At 44.9% G+C, this 9663-nt stretch overlaps 1 long non-coding RNA gene across 5 annotated transcripts; it reads right to left on the reverse strand.

Moving 5' to 3' along the window:
• Positions 1 to 1031: 1031 nt before the first annotated feature.
• LOC142450107 (uncharacterized) lies at positions 1032 to 9153 on the reverse strand. Of its 5 annotated transcripts, none has more exons than XR_012784915.1 (6): positions 8777 to 9153; positions 7968 to 8121; positions 5939 to 6088; positions 5162 to 5276; positions 4701 to 4732; positions 1032 to 3144 (listed from the first exon to the last, which is right to left on the reverse strand). It is a non-coding gene; the product is annotated as an uncharacterized LOC142450107 (long non-coding RNA). The 5 variants fall into 5 exon arrangements; XR_012784913.1 differs by having other exon boundaries at positions 5162 to 5279; XR_012784916.1 differs by lacking the exon at positions 4701 to 4732 and having other exon boundaries at positions 1032 to 1993; positions 5162 to 5279.
• Between the last annotated feature and the right edge of the window lie 510 nt (positions 9154 to 9663).

A 9663-nucleotide genomic window follows, 5' to 3' on the forward strand; every position in this document is an offset into this window, starting at 1 on the left:
TACTCATTAAAGTAAGAGATAGAACGTTGTCCTTGTGGACTATGTTACGCTAGGTGACCTTGTTGGTCCCAGTGTTCTCGCCCGGCTTGGCACGGTGAGAAAGCAGGTGGTGCACACTATCAAAATGAAAGGCAAAGATTCAGAGCCAGGGGATAATTTTGGTGGATTTAAATCTTCCATCTTATGCAATTAGGAACAATGCAGTACTGTTACATTTTTGCAGTGACTGGTTCACATGAAGGCATCCCTTCTTGGTTCTTGTTTTATGAGCTGTGGAAATTAAGTGAAGAGTTTATTTCCTCTTATAAAGAAATTTGAGTTAAAGAGACTCAGTTCTAAGAGAGTAATGTTCCTACATCACTCCATTCATTGGGTTGAAGACAATTCAACATTTTTTTGTTGGACTAAGGTGATATTGTGGGCGGTCTTGTTTGCATAGATTTGGGAAAGATGTTTACCTGTGTTTTATTGATTATGCAAAGGTATTTGGATCATACCAAGGGGATACTGTGTGGTTTAGAATTGGGAAAGGTGTGTGTCAGGGTTGTATTCTTTCGCCATACTTATTGAATCTGCACATTGATTAAATAATATGCGAAGCTGGACTATATGAAGAATTCAGGACCAGGATTTGAAGGATAACTTGCAATTTGCAATTGATGCAATCTTGTTTGATGAAAATGAGGAAGACTTCAAGCACTTACTGATGAAGATCAAAGACTCCTGTCCCCAATATCTATTATACCTCAGCATAAAAATCCAAACAAAAAATCCTCATAATTAGACCATAAACATCATCCTGGTAAGCAGGAAAAATATTGAAGCTGTCAGTGACTTCATTTTGCTTAGATCCACAGTCAGTGCCCACCGTGTGGCTGCGAAGAGAACAAGTGGAGTCTTGTATTGGACAAATCTGCTGCTGCTGCAAAATTGTTAGGTGTTGAAAAGCAAAGATGTCACTTTGAGGACAAAGGTGTCCCTAATCCAAGCCATGATATTTCCTTTAAAAAAATCATTTTATTGGGGGCTCATACAACTCTTATCACAATCCATACATATACATCCATACATACATTTATTGTGTAAAGCACATTTGTACATTCGTTACCCTCATCATTCTCAAAACATTTGCTCTCCACTTAAGTTCCTGACATCAGCTCCTCATTTCCCCCTACCTCCCTGTTGTCCCCTCCCTCACGAACCCTTAATAATTTATAAATTATTATTTTGTCTTATCTTACACTGTCCGACATCTCCCTTCACCCACTTTTCTATTGTCCGTCCCCCGGGGAGGAGGTTATATGTAGATACCTCTAATCAGTTCCCCCTCTCTACCCCATCCTCCCTCCACCCTCCCAGTATCGCCACTCTCACCACTGGTCCTGAAGGGATCATCCTCCCTCGATTCCCTGTGTTTCCAGTTCCTATCTGTACCAATGTATATCCTCTGGTCTAGCCAGATTTGTAAGGTAGAATTGGGATCATGATAGTGGGTGCGGAGGAAGCATTTAGGAACTAGAGGAAAGTTGTATGTTTCATCGTTGCTGCACTATACCCTGGTTGGCTCGTCTCCTCCCTGCAACCCTTCTGTAAGGGGGTGTCCAATTGCCTACAGATGGGCTTTGGGTCCCCACTCCCCACTCCCCCTCATTCACAATGGTATGATTTTTGTTCTTTGGTGCCTGATAACTGATCCCTTCGGCACCTCATCATCACACAGGCTGGTGTGTTCTTCCATGTGGGCTTTGTTGCTTTTGAGCTAGATGGCCACTTGTTTACCTTCAAGTCTTTAAGACCCTAGATGCTATATCTTTTGATAGCCAGACTCCATCAGCTTTCTTCACCACATTTGCTTATCCAGTTGCTTTGTCTTCAGCGATGGTGTCGGGAAGGTGAGCATCACGGAATGCCAATTTAATAGAACAAAGTATTCTTGCATTGAAGGAGTACTTGAGCGGAGGCCCAATGTCCATCTGCTACCTTAATAGTAAACCTATAAAAACATGCACATAAATCTATTTCCCCATCCTCATATATGAATATATTTACAGATGTGCATGCCTTTATTTAGACATTTATAAATTCCTTTGCCTCATAGCTCTTTCCTCTATTTCCTTTTACTTTCCTCTTGTTCCACTATCATGCTCTGCCTTCATTTGGGTTTCAGTAATTCCTCTCGGTTACATTACCCTTGATCACGCCCTACCAGGCCTCCCACTCCCTCCTCACCACCGGTTTGGATCACTTGTTGTTCCCTTGTCCCTGAGTTTGTTACCACCACTACCTTTCCCCCACCTCCCCCTCTCCCATGTCCCCTTGGAACTGTCAGTCCCATTGTTTTCTCCTCCAGATTGTTCATACAGCCTATCTTATTTAGCCCGACCTGCAGAGATAATAACATGCACAAAAACAAGACAGAAAAACCAAGCAACAAAAGAAAACAAAACAACATCAACAACAAAAAGCCAATGACGAAACAAAACAAAAAAACACACAACACAACAACAAAAAACAAAAGCTTGTAGTTTGTTCAAGGACTCTTTGTTAGCCTTTAGGAGTGTTTTCTGGTCTAGTCTGTTGGGGCGCCAAGGCCTGGCACCAAAGTCTATTTTTGGTATTCCCTGTTGCTCTGTTCCCCTTGCTGTTCTGTTGCACACCCTTAGTGTTTAGTCTCTGTGTGGTGGGATCAGATAGGGCGGAATTCCCACACTGTGTCTCCAGTGTTGTCCCCTGTAGGGCTATTGGTCACCATGGTATTTTCTATGACCTCATCGACATGTGAGAGCTGAACCTTGACAAGATGGGTTGATAACAGTGGCTGCAGCAATGGGCTCAAACACAGTGTGTTAGGCTAGGTTGACTAGAGAAATAAATCCAACTATACTCATATATACGTGTAAGAGAGAGCTTTATATTAAGAACTAATTATATCCTGCAAACTTCCCAGCCCAGTCCAGATCAAGCCCATAAGTTCAATGCTAGTCCATACGTCTGATATTAGTCTATAGGTCCCTCTTCAGACTCACGCAGCCACATGCAATGATGCAGAATGCAGGAACATCATGGGCCAGTGGGTGCAAAGTCTTGTGGATCCAGTGGTGGTGGTGGTGGCATCACAGGGCTCTCAGGTCTCAGGGTGGCGCTCTAGCAGGAAGGTGAAAGCAGAGGGGCTTGCGGGGGGCGGTGGACAGGAGGGAGATTCCCAGGACATTCCTTATGGGAGGTCACGCCCACAAGGAGGCACCATCTGTGACTTGATTGACAGGCTAGACTGTGACTTGATTGACAGGCCAGCCCTATACTCCAAGTTGACATGAAATGATGTGACTACCACATACAGCAATGGTGGTGAGCATGGCACAGGGCTGGGCAGTGTTCTATTCTATTGTACATGGCGTTGCTATGGTTTAGAACTGACTCATTGGTACCTAACAACAGCAACAACAACAACATCTGGAGGAAACATACCTCTCTTCTTTGTGGAATGGCTTCTCTGTCTATTCTGACCAAGGAATTTTCAGAGATAGCACATCTCTGTCCTCCTCTGACTTGGATACATTGGAAATGAGAAAGGTCTATTCGTTCTCTATTGCTGCTATCAAAAATCACCACAAATTTAGTGACTTAAGACAAGACAGGTGTACGATCTTACAGTTCTGTAGGTTAGAAATCTGATGTGGGTATCATGGCGCTAAAGTCAAGGTGCTGACAGGGCTACATTCCTTTCTGGAGGCCCCAAAGGAGGAATCAATTTTCTGGTTTCTCAGAGTCTGTCCAGATTCCTTGCCCTCCAGTCCCCTCCTTCTGTCTTCCAAGCCAGCAACCGAGCCTCTCTCTTACCCTACTGTCCCCATTGCCGCTCTCTATCTGCGTCTTTTCTGTATCTCTCTTCCACTTTCAAGGAGCCCTCAGTGGCCCAGTGGTTACACATTGGGCTGCCAACTGCAAAGTCAGCATTTTGAAACCACCAGCCGCCCCAAGGGAGAAAGAGGAGACTTTCTGCTCCCCATAAAGAGTTAGTCTCCGCAAACCCACAGGGGCAGTTCTACCCTGTCCTACTGGAATCCTATGAGTCATCAAGTACGCAGGGTCCTCGAGTAAGAGATAGGATCTCTGTGAGTCACAACTGACTGGATGAGGTGGGTTGGGTCTGGGTTTGGGAGGGGGAGCTTGCATAGAGGTTGGAAGGGCTGACGCTCGGTTTTGGGCTGGGCTGCAGGAAGGCCGCCTCAAACAGCACCGTGGAACTCACCACTCACATGCACGGTTGTCAAGTTGATGCCAATGCATAGAGGCCCTGCGGAGGGGTTTTGAGGCTGCAAATCTTTAAGGGAGCAGAAAGCCTTCTATTTCTCCCATGGAGCAGCTGGGGGGTTTGAATTGTTGACCTTGCGGTTAACAGTCCAACTCGATGCCACACTGCCGCCGGGACTCCTTTGTTTCTCTTCTAGTTTAGTCTCAACCCCATTCTGATGTTCTCTGTAAAAGTCCACCAGCACCTATGCACCTTCTCAACCCAGTCACATGAAGGGAGAGGGGTTGATTATTTCAAGTAGCTACAAGCATGGGAAAGCAAGGGGGATGGTTAGTTTATGTGCCCACGGGTTAGGCTATGGTTCCCAGATGTTTGGCTAGAGGCGAGTCGAGCTGCTGTCGTGAAGTAGTTATATGTGATTACAGCAACTGGTAAAGCAGCTTACCTTGCATAGTGTAACATAGTGTGTAATTCCATCTATAAGGCAAGCAATTGCAAGTTAGTGGATCGGTTCATTGAAGTCGTACCAGTGTAGGGTGGATCCTACCCCTAGTCACGTGGGAGTGATAAAACAACCACAAAACAAAACAGAATGGACACACATACACCGAGGGGAGACATACAGGGGAATCAGCTACACACAAAGAAACGCCAAGGAGCGTGGGTAGACACCAGAAGTTAGGAGAGAGGCTCACAGAAGGACTGGTATGTCTGAGACCTTGATTTGGACTGTGAGAAACTCAGTGTCTATTACTTAAGACCACTCCGTGTGGCCTTTGTGTGACAGCACCCCTAAGACAGACGCAAGGAAGATGCTAGTTACAGTTGCTGCTCAAAAGACCATGAACCCATAGGCTTAGGGTTAGTGTTGGGCTAGGGCTAGGGCTAGGGCGAATTCCAACTCACAGCGGCCTTATCTGACAGAGTAGAACCACTCCTTCGGGTTTTTGACTGCACATCTCGATGACAGCAGAGTGTGCCCCATCTTCTCCTCTGACACAGAGTGGCTGTCGGTTTCCATCTGCTGACATTAGAATTCAAATATCATGCAATCCATTGGTTTAATCCTATTAAACAGTGTTATACACGCATCCCTTTATACACGCATCCCTTCAATCAATTTTAGCACCTGTTCTTGTACTCATTAGCCCCTTTGGATCCCCCAACCTTCCCTCCCACAAGGCTAGGGACGTTTTTTCCCCTTCTCTTTTTCGTTAGGAAAGGGTTAATTCACTTATTGTCTCCATAGATCTACCTCTCCTGGATTTCATTACAGAAAAACATACCCAAAACAATCACCCCCCAAAAAAAACACCCCCCCTAAACAACAGCAACAAAATAAAATAGAGAAAAAGTTTCAATCAAAAGGAAAGCAGAACATAACAAAAACTAGAACAAGATTTCAAAGGGATCAAAAGGGAGAACAAAGGACAAGTGTTAAATTTTAACCTAATGATATCAGCGTTAGTCAACTTCCCAATGCCCTCTGTCTGACGGCAAGCTTATTCACGCCCCTGGTCAATGGTCAGAGGGACTGCACCAGAGGCTTCATCCTTGCAGGGACACTGCAAATGGATTTTGGGGTTCCATTGTTATCGATAGCCCTCTGAATACTGGGTATTAAAGCTCTGATACCATTCCCTCCTCCATTCTTGGATTTTATTTAAGATGCTTAGCTGATACCTTGTAGCTGATGCCTCCAGACCATTGAGCGGGATGTGAGTAGGCTTTTCATAAGGCCACGGCCAGTCTTTAGAACTTATCTTCTCTGATGCTGGTTCTCAGTTCTTTTTATCCAATCCAGAACCTCAGCTGGTTGTTGGAATTCTTTACCTGGTGGGATGACCCCCAAATTTCCTTCTTGAGAAGTCTTAATACTGCCATAGAACTGTATACCCCCAAAGGCGATTTTTACTCTATGTATTAAAAAATAAATTAAATTTTTTTCTAGTAGCCATGTTATAAAAATAACTTTTAATAGACTGCCCCTCCCCTTTAAGAACGAGAACCCATGATCAGTTAGTTCACTGCCGCCAATGACTCCTGTGGGTCAGACCTGTCGGCTGACTACTCTACTTCTGTTTCTTCTGCCGTGTTGGGATTCCAACCACTACTGATATCAGGAAGGAGCCCTGGTGGTATAACTGGTAATTAGTTGGGCTGCTAACTGCCAGGTCAGCGGTTTGAATCCACCCGTGCTCTGTGGGAGATAGCTGAGACTGTGCTCCTGTAACAGCTTACAGCGTCAGAATCCCTGGGGAGCAGTGCTACTCAGCCCTGTGAGATTGCCATGAGTTGGCATCGAGGGCACATGCCGTGCTTCATCTCCAAACAGCACTTTTTACGAATGGGGAACTGCTCTCACCAGTGTATTTCTCAGTGAAAGGAATAGGCGTTAGGCCTCTCAGAGGAACTATTTAGTGAGTGAACGGATTATACAGGAGGAATCCATTCCAACATTCCTTTCTCCCTAATTCTTTGCGTTATTTCCTCCACATCATGCAATATGATTTCTCTTTCTTTTTATAGAATCATTTTATTGGGAACTCTTACAGATATTATAACCATCCGCAATTCCGTTAGATGAAGCATACTTGCACAGTTGCTGCCACCATCGTTTTCAAAACACTTTCTTCTTAAACTCTTTGATATCAGCTCTTTATCCCTTCTCCCCCCCCCCAACCCTATGCCTCAGGAACGCTTATTTTTTATATTATAGATTATTATTATTATTAGCAGTGTCTTACACCGTCCAATGTATCCACTTACCTACAATTCTGTTATTTGCCCCCTTGGGGTGGGGTTATACAATCATCATTGCTATTGGTTCCCTCTTTCCCCTCCCTCCTTCCCATTCCCTCAGGGAATCCTTACTCCCATTACTGTGTCTGAAGGGTTTCTCTATCTTGGATTTCATGCATCTAACTATCTTAATTATACAAATGAACATACACAGGTCTCACAAGATTAGTGAGTTGAAACTAATACCACAATAGTAAGGGGAGGAAATATTAAAGAACTAGAGGGTATTTAAGTGTTTCATCAGTACTATCCTGCATCCTGGTTATAGCATCCCTCCTGGTGACCTTCTGTGAGGGACAGTCCACTTATCTTACAGGTGGGTTGAGTCTCCACTTTGACTATATTCCCTCACATCAATCTGATGTGATAGAATGTTTGGAATCTCATCTTCATTTATGGGGAGTCGTTATTGAGTCCAGGTGAGTTAACCAAGGAAAGAATTAACATCATTCGATATGGAATGTGGCGTTTCTGAGCCCGTATGAATAAACTCAGCCTAATCTGAAGGGATATTGCTTCCTCTCTAGTTTAGCACCTTTTAGGACCCAACTGCACACATATCCTGTAAGTTCATGTTTATATAAATTAAATAGAAAAATTGTGTGTGTGTGTCTTCTCCTCGAGGGATGTATTTTGTACTTGTCTCCCTAGTTAGGCCTCTGAAGCCTCCACTGCAAGCTAACGACATCAGGTTAAGTCATTGCAGATTCTCCAAGCAAGCCAGGACTAGCCCTCACTAGACAGAGAAGGGTGTATTGTATGTTAGTCCGGGTAGACTAGAGAAACAAATCCATAGAAATTCATATGTGTATAAGAGAGGGTTTTCTTGTACATTAAGAAAGCATCCCAACCACGTCCAGTCCAACCCCATAAGTCCGACACCAGTCTATAAAGTTCTCTTCAGACTCACGATACACATGCAATAGTGCCGAATGCAGATGATCATAGGCCAATTGAGTAGAAAGTAGGCTTCTCAGTGCTGGCAGGGGTCTCCATGTGGCTTCTCCAGTTCCCAGGGCATGGGGTCTATCTGCGTAGTGCCATGTGTCTTGTCAGTAGAGTCTCTAAAGGAGCGAGCAGAGAGAGAGAAGTGTCTTCCGCCTCCAAGGAGGAAATACAGGAGTTCCCAGAATTCTCAGGAGAAGGCCATGTCCACACAGAGGCCTCGTTGGCTATGATCCGATTGACAGACTAGACTCCACCCCTTCACTCTTAATCCTCTCAAGTCCCAAATTGGCACCAGATTACATAACTACCACAATTGCCTCTGCTAGGATGTGAGTGGGGTCTGGGAACTCAACATCCTCATTTGCAGCCCCAGGTCCCTATCCCCATTTTCCAGCATCCCTTTCCTTCTCACACAAGACCTGGCAAGGTTGGGATTTCAACGCATGATGTCATTCAACAACCGACAGAGTCGGGCTTCAGCTACATCAGCCCCGTGGCTACAAGAGTTGACAGATTCTGGGAGTCTTAGGAGCACCTTGGACATCTTGAACCAAGAACATAAAACCCTGAGCTTTCCATTTCTTTCTTTAGGCTGACCACTTCACCCAAACCAGCCAGCCCACCCCATAGCTCATGACTTCCTTCCCCTCAAATCCCCTTCCCAGTGTTCTATCACAACCGCTGTGCAGTCTGTCCAAGTCTCGCCTTTAATAGTCTTAACACAACAGGTAGTCCCAGACTGTAAAGTGAGTTAACTGTTTTTAACCTTACCTGTGGTAGCTGGGCCCATACTACCTTCAAGCTCAATCAAGTTGGGTAGCTATTCTCAATCCTTCCTTAAAGTTGCAGGAGATGTAAACCACTCTTGCTGATGGGGAATCAGGGAAACATTCCTACCGTGGTGGTCCAGGAATTAGGAAGACATTACTACCCCTCCCAGTACAACTGCCTCTAGCTCTCACATAGTAAATGGCTGGCCACTGGGCTGCGCTCCAGAGAAATCCAACAGCCGGATGATCAGTCTTGTCAGCAGGAACTACTGAAGCAGCAGGAAAGGGTCTCTGCTTCACGTCTGCCTTCCAGAATCGTTCATCAGCATCTAATTAATGAAGCACAGTGCACATCCATTTGGGGAGTGTGGTTTCTTGCTTTCCGGCGTCTGACTTGTAGAAAGACAGGAATTTGGAAAGGAATGCAGTGCCAACCCATCCTCCCTGATGCTTTTGGATTTTGCAGTCAGACTGCCTGGGCTTGAATTGTGGCTTTGCCACTTACTTAGCCTTGAGGAAGTTAGTTCATCCTCAGAGCCTCCGTCTCTTTCTCTGTAAGAAGAGGGTTATAATATTAGTCATTTCAGAAAGCCGTTAGGATTAAATTAACACATATAAAATGCTTAGTATCATGTCTGACTCATAGAAAGCAAGCAATAAATGTTAAGCATTAGTAATAGTGTATGCCTCTGAGTGATGTAGCCACACTTGACTACCAACTGCAAGGTTGGCTATTTGAACGCTCCCAGCAGCACCAGGAGGAAAGGCCTGGTGAGAGACGAAGTCAAGAAAACCTCATGGATAGGGTCTTAAAGGCTTGAAGGTAAACAAGCAGCCATCTAGCTCAGAAGCAACAAAGCCCACACGGAAGAAACACACCAGCCTGTA

Source organism: Tenrec ecaudatus, chromosome 6, assembly GCF_050624435.1.
Source record: "Tenrec ecaudatus isolate mTenEca1 chromosome 6, mTenEca1.hap1, whole genome shotgun sequence".
NCBI lineage: Eukaryota > Metazoa > Chordata > Mammalia > Afrosoricida > Tenrecidae > Tenrec > Tenrec ecaudatus.